Genomic DNA, 23,066 nt, shown 5'->3' on the forward strand with positions numbered 1-23,066 from the left:
TATCGCGATGAGTCAGAGACAAGAATTGATCGAAATTCCCTCCAACGATGCTTAAAATTTGATTGTACAGGTAATTTTTTAATTCAATAGTAAAATATTCACCATATTGATGACGATGTAGTTCGATGCTTGTTCTTTCGTGAAATATCTATCTCAGAGAATTAATAAAAAAAAAAAAACACACATTTTTACACGAAAGAGGTTGATATTCTAACGTATCATTGTCATAGGTTTTTTTTTTTTTTTTTTCTCTTCTTTCGATTCCGTAGAAAACAAATAGAGAATCAAACGAATCGAAGAGTAGATTCAAAAAACTTTGTAACGCAATTTTGTTCGAAAAATTTTTTTCCTCAGAGAATATTGTCTTTATAACGTACAAAGTTGTTGTATCGAAAGAAATTTTGTTTTTTGTCAATTAAATGGTACTTGGAATAACCTTGTTTCAATTCGTATTTTCGTTATATATATATATATATATATATATATATATATATATGAATTTGAATAAAAGTTACTTGAACAGTGTGTAAGATTTCGTCTAATGTACAAAATACACACGTACGTCGTAGTCATCTATAATTTCACATTGAAAAATACTGGAATACTGGTATATACATAATATGTATGGATAACAACTTTGGACTGATGACAATAATGTCCTGTCTAATCGTAATTTAAGGATAAGTCGATTAGATTAACGATAAGTTGGAATTCCGAAGTTTTAATCTCTGCACGTTAACTTCTAATTATTTCATTTTTTTCTTTTTTTTTCTTTAAGAATCAACGAAAAGATATATATATATATATGGGGCATTCCAGCTGAACTCGACCCACTTTTGACCTCATGTTTTCACGTCCAGTTCTTAATTTTTTTTCGAAATTTTGTTTAGATTTTCAAAATTAAACGGTTTCGAGTATATTATTTGTTTTTGTATCACCATTTTGAAAAAAATTACATTTTTCAAATAGATGTTGCGTAAAAACGTAAGGATTGAGAGTCAAATTTCATTAGAATAATATACTCGGTTCGACTCAAAGTTTGAAAAAAAAAAAAAAAAAAAAAAAAAAAAATGGTGAACAAATCTACGACCTCCTTAAAAAAAAAAAATTGAATTTTTATCAAGTACGTCACGATTAACTTGACCCAAATTTTTTGGTCGAAAGGTGAATTGATTACAAACAATTGATTCAATACCTTTTTATACATTTTCGGGCTACGTCCTTTGGAAAAATGTAATTAAAAAAAAAAATGGGGAATTAAAAAACAATAATAACTCGAAACCGTTGAGTTTAAAAAATTTGAAAAAAATTAAGAGTCTTCTTGAAGGCTAATAGAATTTCGAAAAAAATTGAAAACTGCATTCGAAAACGTGAGGTCAAAGGTGGGTCAAGTTTAGCTGGAACTATCATTAAATTTGTTTTTATTTTTATCAAAAAATCTACCGAAGTAGAATGTAAATTTAAACATGAATGTATCGTAATACAAAAATCTTTTGGCAAGAATTAGTTAATTTAATGCAAATTGAAAGCAAAAAAAAAATATTCATTTAATCAAAATACTTCCGAAATATCTTTCATCATTTGTCTTTCTCTGACTCTTTCTAAAATCGTTTATGCATGACATCATTTTTCAAGTTACAATTACTGATTCATTGATAATAATCACGAAAGTCATCACTTTTAAACTCGTATTGTGTATACCTACAAGTGTTATATTTGTAATGATTATCACAGTAGTTAAAAAAAAAAAAAAAACAATAATAATGATAAAACATGTCTATTATAAGCGATTAATGTTTTTGCTGTTAGTAATGAACTGAAAAATAAACTTCAAGAATTCAAATTCGAGAATACAAAAGAATATGAAAGTCCAGTTTTTAAACCCGAAAAATCAAAGAGCCTAAATTTTTACCTGCAGTATGAATACACGATATAAAATCCGAAAATGCTTAGATAAAATATTTGACAGCGTATTTCGAACGGCGTTAGATCCTCTCGTAGTTTACATATATGACACATATATACATATATATATATATTTACACACATGAAACTGAACGATTAGATAACGAACGATAGTGCGTTAACGGTCAAACTAAAGGAAAAAAGAGAATCGAAAATGTTAGGTAAAACCCAGAGTTTTTAGTAGTAATCTTTTATGTAATACATAATTGAAGCAGCCGAAACCCGTCTGCTTCAAGTATATGCTTTTAGGAATATATTATACATTATACTAGGACATCATGCGTGTAGAAAAGATAAGATAATAATGTATGAGGCATGCTAAAATACGAGTTAAAAATATGTTATAATCATTACGGGGAAAGTGAAGTTTATTTTGAAGAATATTTTTGCGGAATACGATAAAAAGTGGTGAGAAATGAATTTCAACGGGATAGCGTTACAGAGTCAAAAGTACATGTGTAAAAAAATTTTAGAAACTTTTAAAAATTGACATTTGTAAATATAAAATAGACAAAGTACAATATTGAAAAAGAAAAAACAAGATTTGGATAAAAAGGATTTTTGAGGATATTACAAAACCTGTGAAATTGTGGCACGCTTTAAACATTCGTAATTAAAAAATGGTTAAATAAATGAACACTATCACCGTAAAAAATCGCAATCAAAGTAAAAATCGTGATATCAAAATCTGTTCGAGTAATTGGCAGATAATGCCCCATATATATATATATATATAAATAAGGGCTGAAAAAAAATATGGAAGAGAATACCAAAAAACCATAAGGTGAGACGAAAAAAAAACCAGAGGAAAGAAAGTTTGCAAACCTAAATTTGAAAGGTGCTCGGGTTTTTTTTTTTGTATTTTTTTATTCAACGCGATTTAAATTTTCTACAATTTTTAGAAAAAATTTTATCGACTGACCAAAATTAAAAATTCTCAAAAATCCTGCGTCAGATATAAAAATTCTTAAGCTTGATCCCGGAGTGGGCCGATTTTCCTTTCTTACTGTTTTCAAGCTTTTTCCGAAAAAAACGTTAAAAAAAATTATAAGCGAAACTAGTGAAATGCTTTTTGGAAGCATTCTACGATTTGCAATTTTTTTTTTTTTTTTTTATCAGCAAAATGAAGAGGAAAAAATCTGAAAAAATTCACAAAAATCCAATATGACATATAAAAATGTTTCAGCAACCATCTATAGAGAAATAACTCTCGCTTCTAATGTTTTTAACGGGTTTTTTTTCTCGAAAAAGCTTGAAAACAGTAAGAAGGGAAAATCAGTCCACTGCAGGTCCAAGTTTGGAAATTTTGATATCGGACGCAGGATTTTTGAAAATTTTTGAGAATTTTTAATTATGTTTCTAAAAATCGTAGAAAATTCAAAGTGAGTCGGAAAGAAAATCTAGTACCTTTCGAAGTAAGAACAATCTAGGAAAAAATCACGCACCAAATTTGAAAGGTCAAGGGTAAAACCCAGGTCAAATTGGCGTGGAATGCCATATATATTGTTACACTTTTTGGTGTAACGAATAAAACGAGGGTAAGAAGCTTAGTTAGGTGAGCAATTAAAAGGCGCTAAATGAGAAATATGCTTTGAGTAAAATGTATTTGGGGTAAAGAACGTGTTATCAGCTCAAAGTCTGAAACAGATCTGTTTTTACAATAATAGCGGTTGACGCAGCAACCTTATTCATTTGATGACATAAGAAGACTTAGTTTTCTTGCGTCACATGCCGACTACTAGATCATTAGAAAAGGGGGTAAAACGGGTGATTTTATCCTTTGTAACACTACTCCCCCCTGAGGAAAAGAGTCGTCCCGACTCGAACAAATTAAAACAATAACGATCTTGATCTAGCATACGACGCTTGAAGGTGAGTCGGAGCTGTGGCTCTAAAAATTCAAAGACTCCCTTTCTGCTATCTGGCATTTGCCCACAGTCTCAAGGTAAACCACAGAAAACCTTGAGCAGATAGTCGAGCATTGAACTGAATTTTCAAACTTTGATGTGCCGTGTTTTCACAAAAGTCAGTGTAAAAAGTGTGTAGTGTATAACTTCGTGTAAAATCCGAAGGAGCGGCCAGTTTCCAAATTCCGGAAATCAGGAAAATCCAAATTTGGTCAAAATGATCCGGGGAAAGACCACGGGAACAGGAGAGGAAAAGGAGGCGAGCCGGTCCCGAATTCTTTCGGAAACTGCACACCCTAGATTGGGAGGACAAACGTGAGTGAAGGCAGACCAATCCGAATTCGCTAAGCGAATTTGAGAAAAGCACGGATCGTATAAATTTTATTATTTTTAAAAGAGAAAATAAACGATCTTATCTGGATTATCGTTGAGTGTTTCTTTAAAATCGGGGCCTTCAGTCATCCTCAAATACCAGGAGAAGGTAAAGGAAAATCAGGTTACGTCATAAAACAACCTGAAAAAGTGCTGACAAAAACTGACACATGGGTTAGAAAAATGTGAAAATCAAATAATCGCTTATCGACCATGAAAAATAACAATCGTGGCTCTATTCAGATTATAAAGTAATCAGAGCTGGTCCGACACAAAACTCGATTTCAAGAAGAATCTTCTAGAAAGAAACAAAAACTGACAAGAAAAACAAATAAAATTGTCTTCTGAGTTTTAAGTTTTTTTTTTTTTTTTTAAGTAATAGCTAAATTCGAGTTTTGATAGTTATGCAAAAATCTGAGTAAATTCGGTTAGCTTTAGTTTCGGCATTAATAACCAAAACGGGGGCGGGTGAAGAAGAAAATGTGCCTCTAATCAACCAATCTTCATGAACTTCATGAATAGTTCTAAGCAATTGCAGAGGAATCTCTATTTCTTCCTTGCGTGCACGAGAATTAATCCGAACAAAAGAGGTTTCTGGGGAAACTCGCAAATAAACTACGAGATCTACTCTGAGTTTGAATGCTTGAACGAGAGGAGCAGAATTCTCTCTGAGTAAATGAGACTCAAAGTCTCGAAAATTTCCTAATCTGCGACGAGCTTCAATAAAATAATCGCCGCTGGAAAATCGATGTTTCCATAATTTTGTCAGGTAAAGAGGTTAATCCTAAGAGGTTAATTTGTTAGAGAGTTTTTTTGCTGAGTTAGAAGTTGGAAGAGGTACCTGCCTGTGGAGGATTATCTTCCCTGATCACTTCTCTATTTCGCCAATTATAAGCGTTTGAATCCGAGCTTTGCGTCTGAGACTCTGCTTTGCGTTTTAACGCGAAGCAGTGATTGGCGTCATGGCCTTTTTGGTTGCAAAATAAGCAAGTGAGGGTAGTAAACCTATTGTCTACTCTCTCATTGACGTACTGAGGTCTTCTAATGTAGTTCTGAGAAGAACCGCGACTATTCTTATCTTTAAAATTTCTATTATTATGGTAATTTTTATTATTTTTCGGGTTATGAGACTCGGTCTCTTCCGAGCGACCACCTCTCTTTTCTATAGAGGTGTTATTATCCACCTGTACTTGGCGGAGTTTGCCCGCTCCAAAATATTGTTTTCGCATGGCCTCCACCTCGAGAGCTTTGGCCATTGCCTCTCGTAAGGAAGTTAAACCCGACGTTCCAACGGCCATTTTAACTTCCGGGTCGTTAATAGCGTTTAAAAAAGCTTGTGTCGCTAAAATATTACGTGACGGTTCGTGGTCTGGCAAAGCTATTCGCGACAGTCGCTCTATGTCTTGTCCGAGAGAGGCAAGGTCTTCGTCTCGTCCTTGTCTCCTAGTTTGTAATTGAGCAGTATATAATTTTGTCAAATGATCATTACCGTATCTTAATTTCAACGCGGAGCTGAGCTTTTCGAAGTCAGAAATTTCTTCTTCTGACAAAGCTGTCAATACATTCAAAGCTGGCGTTCTAAGACAAGAGGCAAGGCTATGAGCTTTCATGGCGGAGTCCCATTGATTATGTCTAGCAATTGTATTAAATTGTCTTTCATATTCTGTCCACGGAATTTTTCCGTCAAAAATAGGCGGTTTTAACGCACAGATAGGTTTTTCACATGTTTGAGAGGGGACTTGGAATACTCTCTGATTATCTATTTGATTTGATTGTGGGAAATGAGGTTGAGCATTTGATGGTGGCTCGGGAAAGTAGGTCTCGGTTATTATTCTAGGTCTCGAAATCGGAGAACAGTCAAGTTCTCTAATAAAAGGGACAGACCTTGAATCCTGGGGAGCCTGATCCGAAAAGATCTGGCGAGGAGAAGTCCGGGGTGTCGGGATAGGAACCATCCTGGGAGTGGGTACCGGGGAAACTCTGGGAGTAGCGACCGGTTCTCCAGACTCCTGAGCTTGATTTTTAGCTTGAAGAGCCGACACTGTGGACTGGAATAGCTCGATGATTTGTGTTTCTGAGCGTGTCTGGGCCTCGCGATCCAGTCGACGCTGTTCTTGTTGTTCCTGTAGAAGATCCATCAGATGCTGCTGATGACGTTCAGCTGCTTCACGTTGTTTCTCTGTGGCTTCCTGTTGAGCCTGAAGAACCTTCAGAAGGTCTAAAGCGGTGACGGTGGGCGTTGAAGGTGTTGTAACAGGGGTCACCGTCGGTGCAGCTTCTGGAGCCGCAAAAATTGGCTCGGGAACTTGTAGGTCTCCTCTCAGTGAGGGGCTATCTCCACAACTTTCCCGGCGGCGTGAGCGGATCGAACGACTGACACTCATCTTCAAATTCGCGCACTGAATTGACTCACGAAAGAAAAGCTTTAAATCCCGATTCTGACACCAGTGTTACACTTTTTGGTGTAACGAATAAAACGAGGGTAAGAAGCTTAGTTAGGTGAGCAATTAAAAGGCGCTAAATGAGAAATATGCTTTGAGTAAAATGTATTTGGGGTAAAGAACGTGTTATCAGCTCAAAGTCTGAAACAGATCTGTTTTTACAATAATAGCGGTTGACGCAGCAACCTTATTCATTTGATGACATAAGAAGACTTAGTTTTCTTGCGTCACATGCCGACTACTAGATCATTAGAAAAGGGGGTAAAACGGGTGATTTTATCCTTTGTAACATTATATATATATGCTACATAAGTCAACGGGTAATGAGTATGTAATACAGTAAATAGCTGTATTTACATACATTTTGTGCACACATCTACCTGTAAATTTATACGAGTCTGCCTCCAACGACGCAAAGTAGGGCAGAGATTGAATTTCCATTGTTATTTTGCAGCCCGGAAGTAAGAGGGACACACGCAGATGTATAACGGAAATACGGTATGCCTCATCGTCGAGAGAGTGTTATAATATATGTATTTATATGTATGTATGTATGGTAAATTCCATGCAAACGTGATCAACGCCTGACCCTCATGATTTCCGATTTTGTTTTAAAAAAACATTCCGCAACTGTAGCAGCAACTTTGGAACAGTAGCTTGATTTTTTTTTTCATATTTTCTATCGAACTGCTAAATTATTTATAAATATTTAAAGTAATTTCGAAAAGAAATTTTTTTAATCATTCTCAAATAATTTTCAGTAACAAAAATGTCGAGGTTGTCTCGGTTTTCTATATCGAGTGACTACCTCGATTACTTCAAATTCTAACCTCAAAAATGCATGTGAACTAAATCGCCGACAGAAAAAGAGTTTGGAAGCTGGGAATCGGGGTGGCCAGACTGCACGGATGGTCGATTTAAACTCGCGCATGCGCAGTTCTTGTATAGTTTCTAGAGATTCTCCCGATATGCGCGCGTCGATGGAGCATAGTTTAAATTGATTCCAATTTGAAGATAAAAAAAGATGAACAAATTATTTGACAATTTCTCGAGTATTGATGAGTATTCAAAATTGTGAAACTTGCTTAAACGAAATTTTTATACATACATATATACTATATATAGCTTGATGCCAGAAACACGGTCGGTAAGATTTAATTATTTTATGTAGTTACACTGTACATACATACATTCAAAGGAGAGATTGATACAAGGATTAATAAGACTCCGAACTAATTAAAAAATGGATTACAGCTCAAATAAAGCTTTAATAAAAAATTCTACTCCATCAGCCCTCGTTTATCTTGGTATCTAATTTTTGTTTAAATATATATTCGTGTATAAAAATCCCGTGTCACGATGTTTCTTTACGCTAACCTCCGAACTCCTCGATCGATTTTAACGAAATTTTGTAAATGTGTATTGCTTAGTCCAACTTGATTCCCATAACTGACCCTCAATATTTTTTATAGTAAATTTAAGGAGTGTTTATAGGACAAAGTGTTGGAATTCGTTTATAAGTTCCATAAGTTTTTAATAGATGGCCGTGTGAGTTGATCCATTGACATTTGTATTGAGCATTTAGCACCATACTCAAATACCCTTTGTTATCTAGGTTATGTGAGTATTCAATAGATGGGGCCGTGTTTCAATTTCAAACGTTTCCGTAACGCTACAATTCATTCCACGTCACACGTGTTCCACAGATATATACGTCATAAACAACGTGTGTGTTTAGTTTTTTGCGTATCATTATTTTGAGCTGAGCCACAGCAACGCGTGGCCGGGATTGCTAGTTAAAATGTAAAAAATGTAACTTTTATGCAGCGGGCATTCGCGTGAAACTGACCTGACCAAAATCGTTCAATGCATAAAATATTGTATACTTTATAGTATTGATATATTGAATTATAAAATTGAGAGGCCCCTGAAATGTCACGATAAGAAAAGAAAAAAATAATAATTTTAGAACACGTTCAGTTTTAACAATAAAAAATTTGGAATTTTCATATCATTTCGCTTGATTTTAATTTTAATAATCATATTTTAATGCACGTTTTTTTGTTTTATCAACGGCACGGGGTTTAGAAATTTAGTTGGTTCAGAAAAATCAACAATTCATGGCATACAAGGAAAATTTTTAAAAATCAGAAACTTGTTTCTATTAAAGACGCTATTATTGCACGAAGATGTGTCACGGAATTTATCGACTTGGCACGGAATGCCCTGTATTTCCCATGCGCGTTTACGAATCTCTGAAACGAAGACCTGCAGCTCACTGCACTTCACAGTTTACACATCCTGTTTGCATCGCTGCAGCGACGACGGCTGAAACCTTCGAGGGTGGAACCTTGGTAACATCATCATCACCTTCCGCCCTTCCTTTACGTTTTTCATTTCCTCTCTGTAAACTGCACCGGAACATGTATTCATTCATCCCGAATATCCCGCAGGACCAGATCCACGTGCGTCCCACGTTTACTTTCGCAGAAACACGTGGCCAATGTAGAGAAACCTTATGCTTCACGCATTTGTGAGTCGGACGTAAACCGTGCCTGCAACACCGGATGTGTGTTGAGAAAAAAGACACGACACCCCCTATGAACGAAAAAGCTTTTTAAAAAAAATAAGGTTCCTCTCGAATTTCCAAACCTAGTAGACTGGAGTAAGTACAGGAGTTCCACCTCCATTCAAGAGTATACGGAAAATTCGTTCTCAAAAATTCATCATTTATTAGTTTCAGATTTCATCCAAAGCAGCGCTGTCGACGTAAAGTTCCGAAGTGAAGTGGGTAAGAATTGACTATATACAGGATGACCCAGTACCTGCGGATCACTGGGCACTGACGGATTCCTTGCAAAAAAATAAGACTAAAATTACTCTTGACAATTTTTTTTTAAAGCAACGGTTTTTGAGTTAGAGCCGTTTTAAGTTCACCAATCACGGCGCAGATGGGACCAAGCGCGAGGCTAGTGTAGCTGAAACCGATGCAGCGTACGCTAGCCTCGCACCAGGCTCGTGCGCTCGGCCCTATCTGCGCGCCGTGATTGGTGAACTTCAAACGGCTCTAATTCAAAAACCGTTGCGTTAAAAAAAAATTGTCAAGAGTAATTTTAGTCTTATTTTTTTGCAAGGAATCCGTCAGTGCTCGGTGGTCCACGGGTGTATGTATGTATGTATAAACATCAATCGTGAACGAAATGAAATTGCTCCTGACCTGAAAGGGAACATCGTTAAGCACGAGTGCCTGTATTAATTATTGTAGAAAAAAATACAGATTTTTGTTGCCGGATCGAAGGTACGAAGATGTGACTCCTTTACTCTAATATCTATGTTCTAAACACTGAATAAATTGTTGTACTTATGGAGGTGCGAAAAATTTCGTACAATAACTCGCTTTTCAATCTTCTCGTTTGATTTCTAAAAGTAATATTTTTTGTTCTGTATTATAACATTGGATTTATTTGTTTGGTCGCTAAACTGAATAACGGAAGTAGATATACGTATTACATGATGTATACCGAAGACCGGATATTACAACATTTTTCATAAGATTCCCTTGGATTTTAGGTGTTTTGAAAAATTTCTATGGGACTTGAAACTTGGAAAAATTCATACGTTTTCAATTCAGTGTTGCACACCGCTAATTGCTTTGTGTAATAAATTACATCGAAATTACTAATGACATTGATGATTTGTAACTAACAAAAAAAAATAATAATAATAGTTACATTTTCAATTTGTAATTAGAAGAAAATTCGATACCAATTAGATTCGTAATTCGTAATTAAAAAAAAAAAATCGATACTAATTAAATTCGTAATTTATAATTGAAATTCTTTTAATTACAAATTAAAATTGTAATTAGTAACTTTCTTTCTTTCAATTAGAAATTATATTTTTCTCCTCCTGACCGATGAAATTGTTGCAAACTTTGAGAAATGTGTTTATCATCGCGCTTGTATACGGTTAAAACGTAATATGGAACTCAGTTATGGAGTGGACGGTGCACGACATCCCATAACCTCAAAAGAATTGGAAATTAGCGGCGGGTGTATTTAAACTGTTTTCGTTAATTTTTCGAATTTTCCACAATTATAACACGAGAAAATTTTCAAACATTACCATTTCCCGAATTTCGAAACGATTTCGTTACTCAGGTGAGAAACAAAAAATGGAGATTTGGATTTTCCTACTCGGTCGGTATTACGGACTGATAAAATAGATTCACCTTCTGGCATTCAAGAAACTGTAATTACTAATAAAATGGAGCCCGTTGTATAAATCGATGAAAATGTAAAAAAAAAAAAAAAAAAAAACAAGCTTGTTCTGTCAATAAAAAAGGCAACTGTTTTTAGATCTTAATAAAAATGTACGGTAGGCACCGCTCTACACAATTACAATCATATCGTTCAAAGGTTAAAAGTTATTGCTTTTCGTTCAAGAGTAATCCGTAAATTTGAAATTTATGCATCGCCTGACGAAATATGCATAATTATTATAGTCAGAGATCTACCGACCTCGTGAACAATATCCAGCAATTTCCCTGACCATAATATAACCATAAAAGAAAAAAAACAAAAAAAAAAAAGTAACAACTGTAATATTAAGCATCGCAGTAACTCAGGAATCCCGTGACATTCTCTCTATTGATTTCCTGCATACCACGGAGGGTTAGTCAGTTACACAATCCGATACCGACTGAGAGTATAAAAGAGAGACAAACTCGAAAAAAAAAAAAAAAAAAAACACACACACGACTCTATACGCCTCGATATCGATACAGCAAGCGTAACGTATTTGCTGCAGGTAATACCTGGCTATGTATAAAAGAATTGGGTCAACAATTTTTTGGAGAACATATATATATATATATATATATATATATATATAGTAATCAGAGATATCCGAGTTCATTGAAAGTTGAATAACCGACATTATACGGCCCCAGAAGCTGGGGCGACGACAACGGCTGCCTTGTAATTCTCGTATTTATAAAGTGAAACGCACTACTTTACAATGATTACGAGTGAAAAAGAGAAAGAGAGAGAGAGAGAGAGAGAGAGAGAGAGAGAGAGAGAGAGAGAGAGAGAGAGAGAGAGAGGAAGAGATGGCGAGAGAAGCGGGGCAGCAATTAAATAGCACGTTTCTGGTGTTACTGCTTATTATTAAACTCGCAAGCGAGTGAACAAGTCAACCAGTTGACTTTAAACCACACAATATATATTAGTCTTACGGTGAATTACGCCCAAATATATAACACGTGCGAGACCCAGAACTGGAATGCCTGATGATATGATCAAGGCCAAAACAATTTTACGTTCTCCTCATCACAAACACGTCACCCAACGTTTATATCTGTTTTATGAAACTTAATTCGTTCGTAAAAGACAAACTGCAATTAATTTTATGTCATATTGCAATACGCGGATGTATTTATTTATACCGTCTTCTAACGATTTCTTCTTCTTCTTCTTTTTTTTTTTTTTTTTTTTTTTTTTGTTTTTCACAAAATTTACAGAGTTTTCTTAAGTTATTGTTAACCTGATCAATGCATTTGATACTTTCCAAATTATTGAAAAATGTCTTCATGACGTCAGAGCCTCGTTTTCGGCGCCATTTTTATCACCAAAATAACCTAAGTTTTTCATTTTAACGGAGACAAATTATTTAAGACACATAAATTATTGATTGTAATAATATTCTTTTCACTCTGCCGACGGTGAATTAATTGGTCTGACTTTAGATAGCTTAACGTGAAATCAAATAAATTCACGATTTTAAAGAGGTTAAAGTGATGATTTGAAGGGAATCACAATGGCCGAACGTCAATACAAGTTAATATTTCACTTTACTCTGTATATTTATTCAAGTCTTTTTTTTTACATATATTTGCAGTTGGTAACGTTACCCTAACGATTCGTGCTGCGGGAAAATCGTTATTTCGCGATTTTTTAACTGTTTGAAATTCGGTAAAACGTAAAAAAAAAAAAAAAAAACCAAAATATACTTATATTTTGCCATCTTGATTCCACGAAAATCACTGTAAAAATAAGAAAACAATGATATTTTACCCAATATTTCGTTATGATAACGTTACCAACTTCAACCACGTGACTTAATTGAGGTGATCCTCTTCACGGTTCCTGAGTTTACATCTGACTCTTGAGGAAGGATTATTTTTACTTTTTCACGTGTGATGCATCTCTTTTATATATACATAATATATATATATATATCGGATGCTAGATGGCAATAATGGAACTGTGGGTAATACGAGTATTACAAATTGCAATACATATGAATATCTACGAATAATGAATGATCGATGGGCCTTCGCATATATTCAAACATGTATGAAATACTAATCTCTGCAGGTATAAATTAAATAACGGATGGGACTGACTGGCTCAAGGACGACGAGGATTTAGCAAGTGTCGAAATTTCGTCTCAATTAATTCATTTTACATACATACATACGTAGATCTTATAAGTGTATGTATTCTATGCCGTAATAAAACATGGAATTTAATGAGGCTGAAGTTAAGTAACTTTAACGTAACGAAACATTGGAAGGAAAAATTACTATTTTGCAAGTTTATAGTGACTTTGAAATAGTCGAGTTTTCAAGATACGAATAAATTTTTCCTTAGTATGATTTACTGCATTTCAAACATCCCAGAGATTTTCAAATAACGATTTTTCCAAAAAGTAAATCATTACAATAACGTTACTAACTTCAGTCTCATGGAATTTAGATGTCCCTGAATTTTTTTTTTAAATCGGCTGCGGCAATTATGTTCCGAAAAAACAAGCGCGGCATTAATTCGAGAATTAATTCTTCCTATACTGTAAGTAATTGTTTCCGAATGTAAATAGCTGTGACCAATTCTAACAATATTATACACACTGCATTCCCAACACTTTCCATTTCCTTCTCACGCTTTCGAATTATGTTATCAAAAAGATAAACATACCTAGTTTCCTTCTTCGGCGAATCCATTCGAGAAAAAAAAAAAAAAAAAAAATCTCACCATTTATCAAGTTATGTCAACACGTTTAAGACAAGTACAAAAAAAAAAGTGTCGCCCATCAAATGGAGGAGTAAAATATATGTTCAAATCCTATCGAATAATCAATATATATATATATATATATATATATATATATATATATATATATATATATATATATATATATATATATATATATACTAGGGTGGCGCAAAAAAACCGACTATTTTTTTTTTTTTTGAGTCCCGTGTGACAAAATGTTAGTTTTTGATGTTTTAAGAGCCCACTCCGAAGGACAGCACAAAAAAAAAAAATGTTAAGAGGTCGCTCCAAATTTTTAAAAATGTCAAAAATCGTCAAAAAATTATATTTTCAGTATTTTGTTTGAGTTTTAATTCATGTCGCGGTGTATTGTTATCGATTTTTTCTTACCAAATTAAAGAAAAAAAATTTATGAAATTTTAATAGGAATATTAAAAGGTCGCTCGAAAAGATCTAAAGAAATGCACCAAGAAATTGAAAAAAAATTATGAGCGACCTTTCAAAATACAAATTTTGAACTGAAACTTTCGGAAACTTATTTTTTTTTTTTTTTTTTACTATAAAATTATCCCGTAACGAGAAAAAAAGTTAAAAAAAAAAAAAAAACGACTTTTGACGATTTCTGACGTTTTAAAAAATGTGGAGCGACCTCTTAAAATTTTTTTTTTTGATCTATCCTTTGGAGTGGGCTCTTAAAACATCAAAAATTAACATTTTGTCACACGAGACTCAAAGAAAAAAAAAAAAAAAATGGTCGGTTTTTTTGCACCACCCTAATATATACCCATTTCCACGTTCATTGACACGTTGTGGAATTTATAGGTGAAAAATTTGTGTCAATTAGGTAAATGGAATAGAAGTAAATATAGATAGAAGTTACGTGTACATGTCCAGACGATGTACGAAAAGGTACCTAAACCGGAGTTACGTATAGGCACAAGAATTTAAATCGGATTTAAGAATGATGATCTATTTCTGAGTTCAAAGTATGTGATTACTGTGAATTTTTTCTTTCTTTTTTTTTTTTTTTTTTTATCTTTTTTGTTTTTTTTTGTACCCGAGTTCAATTAAAATTAGATAAGCTGAATACCGGACGACGACTCAGGTCTCAACGTACGAGATACAGATACGATGATACCCGACGATGACCGAATTGACTGAAAACTTACAACTGCAGTATAACTAACTAACTGGCAAGGTGAAATTATATTACAAGGATCTACGATATCGTGAAAAGTTATACAGACGTAAGTATAATATTTTCTCAAATTGATGGTTTAATTTTACATGCCTTTAAAAAGTTTTATAATTTCTACATTTTCATACTGTATCAATATTGGAAAATAAGGGTAATCGGGAAAAAATGTTTTTTTTCTTTATTTTATTAGAGATCTTTTTCCAGAGCGTTTAATTCCCTACAAAAAATATATCTGCGAATTTTCCTGTACGACACGCGTCGTCGTTAGCTAGTTATAAAAATCAAAAGCATTTTTCCCCATGTTTATTCGTATGGAAAATAGGAAAGTAAGATGCGTAACCTTTTGATGTTAATATTCAGATATATAAATGGAACTTTCGGACTGGTTGGAAGAAATTTTTTTTTTTTTTTTTTTTGTCTTTTTCAACACCCTAATTAATATATAATACATATATATATACTTGAACATACGTGTGTATTCGTACATAGATGTGCATTCCAACTATACCGCCAGTAGGCATAAGCAGGTATAATAATAATAATAATAATAATAATAATAATAGTGATAATGCATGGTTTAGTTTCTCGGCATTTGGATATTATTATAAAGTTCGTATTCTCGGCACGCGATCGGATAATTACGTCATCAGATAGCCCTTTATATTGCAGTTACGTGAGTATGGTTAAAGCATGCTGTTTATGTTATACGGCTGCTTCTTGTACGGAAAAAGGAAAGACACAAAAGAGGAGACGGAAAAAAAACAATGATAGACCCACCGACAGGTATGGAGGTAAATATAAGTATACGCATGTGTGTGTGTGTGTGTGTGTGTGTGTGTGTGTGTGTATGAACAATTAGGTTTTCTAGTAATCGGGTAACGTGTATTTTTAACCTATAACCAACACTATACATGTGTATAACCAAAGTCAACGAATAATGAAGAAAAGGACAAGACAAGAAACGAGAAGGCAAACAGAAAATTCTTTTATACGCTTATACCATAACCTCCAATTACAAGAGAAGTTATACGTAACATTATGTTTTTGTTCCTGCATGTGATCGAAATACAATTGTTCAATAGTGTATGTACAATCGTATAACGTTAATTCATAAGACGTTGATATTATCTTTTGTTTTCTTTGTTCAAGATAATATTTAACGTAGTTACAAATTTTCTTAGTTTTATTTTAAACTAATTGTAAGTGGGAATATTCAGGACCGTTTTGTTGTAACCTGAATGCAAAATAGTTAGGCTAATGTCCGATGGACAAGTTAGACACGTATGTCTACATGAGATGTCCTCTCTAAATAACGAAACTTCTATGGCCGAGGCCACAAACGGAGTCAGTTCGTAATTGTGAAGAAATTTAAAAGCCGATTACTCATTCACGAATATTATTTGTTACAATATGAACTCTTGTGAGATTTTATTTGGACCACAGTTTCAAATCCTGTTGTTAGATCTGAAATATTAAATCCAAAATTGCGGATCAAAATTACCGTACATGAACACCTTTAGATATTATATAATTAGTAACTTTGTTCTCGATCGTAATGAATTTTTACTATACAACAATATTGACATAATTTAAAGTAGGGACCAAACTCTTTCAAGTGAGATTGTTTTCTCCATTTTCTTTGGTTTAGTTTTTTCACTCTGCGACGAACAATTGAACGTAAAGCTGAACAAAAGAACGATGATGAAAATAAAAAAAGATTTTAAACTTCAGTAGAATAATATAGTTATTAGATTTTCCTATCAAGGATCTACTATAATTCTTTACCTAGTCGGACACTATCAAGACAATCATAGACCACCAGGTATATATAATACGTTGCCTGCCTGCGAGTCGCTTAGAATAATAATAAAAAAAAAAAAAAAAAAAAAAAAAAAACATAAAATGCAATGCATGGATCTTGACAAATAAGTAGATGATAATTCTGACTGTAAAGAGCGCAACTATTATATTGATACTTGAGAAGTGTTATTTCGTCGGCAACACATGAGTGAGAGAGAGAGAGAGCTCTGCAGCTCATACCTTACGCCACTATAATTCATATTATAAATTACATTAATCCACCTCGCAGAGATAAGATATCGCCTCGTAAGTATATACCTGAGTGTATATACAATGTATGTAGATGTAGTACATACATATGTCTGTAGAGCTTATATGTTATGCAAGTGGAACGAACAGGTTTCTAGGGCTTCGCGACGCCGCGTCGCGCGGTGTGTAAATTTTTTGCCGTTGCTATCATCGTCACTTTGATAAATGTAGAGCACCTCGTGAAATTTTTATAAGTATATATATATATATGTATAATACTTTTCTCGTGGAAATATGAAAATATTTTACATTTATCTTCAATATATTATATATATATATATATATATAATAATATTTCACTAATTACAATATAGTTAATGTATACATATTCCTTTTATTTATTTAGGTATCATTATTAAACACTACGACTTTGGTAGATCGGAATTTTTTTTACATGCTACACGTATAATAATAATTAACGATGATGTCGCGAACGTACAATTCATCATTTATGTTATTCAGTTGATACTATTCTTCTACCATTGGCTAAAACGTTCAATATTTTATATTCATCGTTCTTGCAGCAACAGAAGCAGCAGCAGCAGCAGCAGCAGCAGTGACTTGTATTGTAGAATTATAATGTATCATGATATATATATATATATAAGAAATTCGGGAATTTCAGTGTAAACAACTCGTCGTCAACTCAACACCGCGACTACATCGAAAATATACATAGATATGACGTGTTTACATGTATGTATATATATATACATATTACACGCTATGTAAATAATGTAAATTTTGAACAAAAAAGATCCATCTCTTATCTCTCTCCTCCGCCATGAAGCGGTAAAGCCGAATATACATACCTATATAGATATGTTATGAACGGTATTTCGATACTTAAATTTACTCAGAAAAACAAATCATTTTCGGCTTTCGAAAGAAATATGTTCCATAAGTTAGGATTTCGGAGGTATTTTATGCAGGATATCCTTGAAATTTGAATTAAAATAACTTGAAATCAAGAGTTGACAATAATTCTACGTTTCTATCTGACCAGGTATGCGTTTTAAGCGTAACTGATGTAATACGGCGTAGAAAAAACTAATAACTCATGACGTTTGTAGATAGATACTAGATATACGACCACTTTCTCCATCCAGTGAATTATGCAGTCTGTGAGTTCGTTAGCTGCAAGTTATTTCTTGGTTAAAAAATTTTTTTTTCCTTTCTTTCTTATTCTTTTTCGTTATATTCGATTCTCTGTAGCTACACCAATTTGACGAATCAAATTTTCTCCAAGATATTTATAACGCGTATAGGTACGTTCTCGTCAGTTTAATTACTTAATGGGTATAAAAACGAGTTGTAACACAACGTTCCTATTAAAATTCCGTTCAAACTTATTTCAACATAACTCATATCGTAATCCCGCTGCTAAAGAAGCAACAGCGGGAGATTTTACGAAAACACAGCAAAGCAAGCCGAACGTATAGAAGAATAAAGAATTACATAATGAATGTAAATCACGCGAGAACTATAGAGAAGAAGACAAAACTTGAGAAAAAAAACGATAGCAGAACGTAATTATAAGCACTCCGGTTGAATTTTGGTGGAATTATAATATACGAAATTGAAATGAATATTTGTCTAGCAGCTAGTATTGCTCGATCGAATTTTACTATTTCAGAAAGTTAGGTTAGGTTAGTTTACGAAGGGAGAACATCTTCAGTGATGTTTATTCGCCCCACAGATAGTGAACACGAGTAAAACAACATCCCTATTATTTAATAGAAAGAAATCCGTGAGTGAAGTCCAATATCGCAAGGTAACTTATATTGGAAGATATCAAGATTCGAGGGAAGCTCTTACAATGAGAGCTTTAAATATTTTCAAGCTACGATTTTTGTTGGTAAAGTTGGGATCATCAGTATGATAGTCCAGTCAATATAGGTCTGAATTGAAAATATTCGGGATATGGCTACATTATTATGTATAGGGATTCTCACTTTTGAGCTGCATGGCCGGCGTTTCGAGAAAACAGTAAAATTTCACGTTTTTTTGCGTTTTCCTCAAAAAAGCTGCTATCGAAAGCTGAAAAACGACTTGACAATTGTGTAAAAGGGAAAACTCTAGAATTATGTCCTTATATGTATATCAAAAGCGAAGTCGAATTAACAAATGAAGAAAAAAAGAAATTATTTCACAAAAATTCCCCCAGATTTCATCGTTAAGTAAAATTTCTTTTTTCTTAATTTTTTAATCCGACTCTTTTCCCGACATATGAGGACACAATTCGATGTAGAATTTTTCGTTCTATATCGATACTAGTTTTTGAGAAAAATGCAGATAAAAAAACGTCAAATTTTACTGTTTTCTCGAAATGCCGGCTACGCAGCTTAAAAATAACTTCATATTTGAGTTTCTGAGGATCGAAAACCCATTTGTACAAAAATGCAGCTATATCTCGAATATTGTTAATTCCTTACAGACCTATTTTGACTGGACTATAAGTGCACCTCGCATCAACGGCATCAGGCAGAAGGACTCATAACGATGCGAGGAGAGTATAGCCACGATTGCTTAGGCACCGGGGGGGGGGGGGGGGGGGGGGGGGGGCGAGTCCGAGTGTCTTGTCTCAAAAGAGATACGCGTACTGATGCGTACTACGAGGCGATGAGAAGAGGATAGAGATTTAGCCGTCTCAGCTTCTCCGCCTTTGCTTGCGCTGCACTCCGATTCGTCTGAACTCGGCCTGCAGTCGTCATAACAAAATATGAGTTGCATTGGTGTAATTTGGAAAGGTGTGTGTATCTGTAAGGTTATTGATAGAAAAAAAAAATATTAACCAGTTTTTAACAGGTATATGGAAAAAGTTCGGACCACCGATTTTATTTAAGCCCTGCAGCTGATTTGAAAATTATAAGGTAGAAGTTTGTTCTCTTCGCAGGTGATTTCGGAACCTCAATTATTAAGGAATCGGAATTTGAACTTCTTCGACGAAACGCCTTAGCAGTAATAGCTCATTGGCACATTTGAAGAGGTGATTTGGAAAATCGTATAATACATATAAAAAGGTTTTTGTACTGTGAAAATTCTTATCCAACTTCCTGTCAAATATTTATACCTAATATGAATGTGAAATGGTACGAGGAAATGTTATTCATTCTCGAAGCAGGTATGCGTAAAGGTATGATATATATTTAAAACTATGTTTTCCAAAATTAAAACAGATATTATAGCCGAATTTTGTGGTTTGGATTCTCACAAAGCGAAATAATTTCTAAGTAAACAAGAAAAATTATCATGATAATAATCGTGACAGTAATAATTTTAATAATACTAATAATAATAGTGATGACGTCGTACTAGAATGTATAGAGAATAAATCGTAACTAGTATTTTCTCACGCTAATAACGAACTTATTTCCACATTTTTATAGCAGTAATTCGTAAAGCTAAAAAACAATAGATATCTCCAACAATAGTTTAAGTATACCACATTGCTAGCTGAACATCGAAATAGTATGCACATCAAAATGAGATTTTCAAGCCTGCCGCAGGTATTATTACACATATCATTATACACAGGTATGCATAGAGGTATGACTGATATTCTCTCATTCTTAGCAGTCATAATAACTAACGATGAGTTGGAATGGATTGTCATTCGGATTGTGGCAGCGGTCACCACGCCGAAACTCTTCGACCCCCCCCCCCCCCCCCCCCCCCTACAAAACTCGTTAGCAACCGGTGGCGCATCCTCAAGGACGAAAATGGCAATGCCAACTACATATTTACAAACATCTGCATGTCAATCGGACGAAGGATGATATACCGGGAGATTATCTTGAAACGGAATGATCTGTACATACGTTGGCCATACTTCGCTGTTCCGAGCCGCGCTTACACTGCTGCCAACCTTAATATTGCTAACAATAAATCCCTAGGGGTCCAATCGTAACGGAAAGTGAAGTCTAATACGTTAGAAATTAAATTGGGGATTAAATGCTAGCTTTTAAAGTATAAGAAGATGAATTTTAAGACCGAGATTTTTGTGGAATGATACTGAAATTTTAGAATTCAGCACTTTCATTCGTAGAAGAATCGGTATGAAAGTAAGCGAATCGATGTTGGCACGGCATGAGAATTTGCGGAAAAGGAACGAATTGATTCGCAGTTGTTACGAAACAAGAATTTCTATTAATCAGCTAAGAATACCGTAGATACAAGGATCTTAAAAGACAGGTTAAAGTTCGTCACGATATTACAAAGTAGTACGAAAAACAATCGAGATAAGGATGTTATATATAGTCTGCCTTTACGAATCCTGTTAAATGCCACTAATTTTGGCTCTAATAATCAGAATTATGCCTCGTTGGTCGAAAAAAATCATGTATAGCGTAATCCCACGTGCAGTGTCAAACATATATAATATATACAAAAAAAAGTTTTTGCTTTACGCAATAATAATTAGGATTGCGGAAACTGTATTCTATATGAACATTTCGCAAACTGCTATAGAGACTACAGTTTTAATTGACAACAATGGTTTACAAATACCGGCATTCCGTAGGGAATTGTCGACACAAGGTTGGTTGAGCCAGCTAAATTCATTCACATTGCCAACGCAAATCACCGTGCGGCTTGAAAAGAATCTCCGGTAGTAAACGTAGAATTCGTGGAGACGTCTCATCTTTGACGCTAATCATCGTTCTTTAATGTGTGGGATGTGTGGTTACTGATATTGTCATTATTAACATTCCACAGGGTGAGATGAATTTTTCAAGACGAAATATTACTTACGTTCAAAATTGGAAATAACACCTAAATAAGGTGAAAAATTTGTGATTCTGGCTTTTTGTTGTTGTATAAAATGATGTTATTTACCTTCCCTCCGTATGTGTTGTTTTTTTGTTTTGTTTTGTTTTTTTTATCCAAATCCAGACTGGAATAGGGCACCTTACGTCGATTCCAATGTCATCACCTGACGCACTTTCAAAAGTGAATCACACACACTTTTTCTCACAATGATATCACACGATAATGAAAAACCTATTTGAGTTTATATTTTTCTACGTTTTATTTTGAATTAAATTCTCAGTCTCTTCTACTGTATGTATATAGCCTTGCTTCTTTTCCCTTTTTTTTTTTTTTTTTTTTTCCAACTTTCTAGTTTTCACGCCGTCGCGATCTGTTGACACCGTTTTAAACAAGGCAGAATAAAAAAAAGAAGGAGAAAATTCGAAGAAGGAGAGTATAAGAGAGAGAATGAAAACAAAATATATGTTTATACAGGTACATACGTATTTATTTGAAATTTTGGCACACACTATTTACAGGAAATCAACGTAAACCTGTGCCGCAGAACGCGTGCACGCGTCACAATAATTTTAAATAATGAAACACGTTCGATTGAAGACAACAACTATAATTGTAAATTCGTAAGAACTGGATAGTTACGCGAACCACGCGCAGTTTTCGAGTTCGTCTCGTGCTTCCTTACGTTGCCTTAGCGCGGCTTCGGTGGACCTTTGCCTTTCGGCTTTACGCTTACTACCTCTTCTCGGACTGGTGCTGCTAGTCGTCGTCGTCGTCTTCCATTCCGACCCATTCCAAACCCTCTCCTCAACGCTCAGCTCCGCCCCCTCATCCCGCCGACACCGCCGGCAGCCCTTCCTTTCCCTTCCCTTCGACGACGGCTAGTTTCTCACGACGTAACTGAACGACTTCCCCCACCTGCTATCTCTTGTCGACCGCTGAGCCTCATCGTCAGAAACTTTCGCTCGCCCCCTTCCCTCTGCTGCCAAGCCTTGGCCCAGCGAGAAACGATTAGGGTTCGGAAGGCTGTTGGGAACTAACCGCACTATCTTTGGATTAATTCTCGAACTTAAACCTTACCAATTGATAAGTTGGAACACTTTTCGAACGCTGTTTGTAACTACATTATTTTTAATCTTCGACAGCTTACAATTAGACGGTGTTCGACGCGTCCCGGTGCGAAGATCTTGATTCTTGCTTCATTGTTAGTCACCCTGTAGTAGCTGGATCAGCACATCTCTGTGCAGTCGAT

At 34.6% G+C, this 23,066-nt stretch overlaps 1 protein-coding gene across 1 annotated transcript in view; it reads right to left on the reverse strand.

The window, feature by feature from the left end:
• LOC124414877 (spectrin beta chain, non-erythrocytic 1) overlaps positions 1-22,135 on the reverse strand; it is an 81,231-nt gene extending 59,096 nt beyond the window's left edge. Inside the window, exon 1 of the mRNA XM_046895996.1 lies at positions 21,884-22,135. The gene's annotated coding sequence lies outside the window, so the exon portion shown is untranslated. The remainder of the gene's footprint in view (positions 1-21,883) is intronic.
• Positions 22,136-23,066: the final 931 nt, after the last annotated feature.

The sequence above is a fragment of the Diprion similis genome, chromosome 14 (assembly GCF_021155765.1).
Source record: "Diprion similis isolate iyDipSimi1 chromosome 14, iyDipSimi1.1, whole genome shotgun sequence".
Lineage (NCBI taxonomy): Eukaryota > Metazoa > Arthropoda > Insecta > Hymenoptera > Diprionidae > Diprion > Diprion similis.